This window comes from Ylistrum balloti, unplaced genomic scaffold (assembly GCF_031769215.1).
Source record: "Ylistrum balloti isolate Yb309-2 unplaced genomic scaffold, AGI_CSIRO_Ybal_v1 Utg369954, whole genome shotgun sequence".
NCBI lineage: Eukaryota > Metazoa > Mollusca > Bivalvia > Pectinida > Pectinidae > Ylistrum > Ylistrum balloti.
In genome coordinates this window covers 616,571-618,287 of record NW_026782055.1, presented here as the reverse complement: position 1 = coordinate 618,287, position 1,717 = coordinate 616,571, and positions in this window count along the sequence as shown.

The window sequence follows — 1,717 nt, the reverse complement described above, 5'->3', positions numbered from 1 at the left end:
TGGCCAGCCCCTGGAGTACCAAACAAAGTTACTTTGAAGAAACATCAGAATTGATATTGGTTAATATATATTTGTTTGGCATCAACATCTGTCGGTAATGTACCAGGTTATTAATCAGAAATAATGGCAGGATAACAATCTCTATTCCACATGAATTTGAGATGCATATACCCAACTCAAAAACTTCAGAATATATCATTAATCTAAAGGTTCAAACATTGATGCACACTCAACGAATATTAAGGAAGTTGATGGTAAATATGGAGTATATATTAAAGTATATAAGGCAATTTTAAAAAGCTATTCTACTTAAATAAAGTAGTATAGGATGTTAATATGATGACATCAGAATGCTATTTGTCACATCAAAACAGGATGGGATGGGTTTATATTTGGAGGAATGTCTAAGGGTTATTAGTAAGTAATTCACTATTAACTGGTAATGTGTCACGTGTAGATGACTGTAGGTTGCTGAGAATTAATGGAAAATAATCGTATTTGCAATATATTCACAGTTCAGTAGAGTTTTATTTGAAATAACTAATTAACAGTGTGGCATTTCTTAACCGTTTGTAGCATTCCAAGGCCTGTTATCATTAAGCTGCTTGTTAGGTCCAATTTTAAGTATGTTAGTTCATTGAAATAATTCAGTGTTCAAAACTGATTTTGTTTTATATTTTCAATTATCCAAACCAAATAAAAATGTTCATCAGTACGCCATAAGGTCTTCGTGGCGGGCTTGTGCAAGTCTACTGATTTCCGTTTATTGTGCGTATTTCTGTATTTATTATTTCACAATTAACTGTATAGATGTCTATATGTACATGCGATGATGTTCATACTTTCTATCTGACATGATACGCAAATAATATATAAATAATAAGTGTTTTTATGCCTTTGTAACCATAGCTAGAATAAAAGTAGATCTTAATCAGACTTGAGGTTTTCAGCTGGACACAGCTATCCAATCTCTTCCAGAGTTGTTCCTTAACAATAAGTCATTTCGGTACCACAATGCACGCTGGAAGAGATTGGGAATTATCGTTTTTAAGAATCGAGGTAACAAACGTTCCATGTGTAAAGGGATGTAACTCGTATTATTGTTTTAGTATTTGGAATTGAGTAGTATCAGGCACAAAATCATGGATTAAAAAAACATTATCGGGAGTATGATAATTAAAATCATTAAAGCATACTTGAAACACATGTCCTTGCTATTTTGAAAGTACATGTATAGGGTAGTATTGGGTGATAATTCTACACAAAATCGCTATGGAAATGGAAATGTTCCGGAAAGAAATTTAATTATTAGCAATAATATTTTGACAGACTGATGGCCGATGGGGACCAAGGATGATTGGCTACGGCTTCGGTTAAAAAAATATAAGCAGGCAAATGTGTACGGTTTGGACAACATTTGAGGCATTTTATCAAACAAAAGAATAAACTGAAGGCCCCACTAAAGACAACTCGGATAATTAACTTTTCAACGGACTTGTTATAAAATTACAAGTCCTTCAATTCACTTTGTCCATTGTTTCGGTTAGAGATAAATAAGTAATACATTAATAGCACAAACATTAAAAAATAATAATTGAGTTACGTTACAGATAAGGGAATCGCTAAACATATCATAATTAATCATCTTCCGCATTTAGTAGTTATAAATATTTGTACCGTCGTATTTAGTACTACTTGACGTACAAGGGAGGTCACT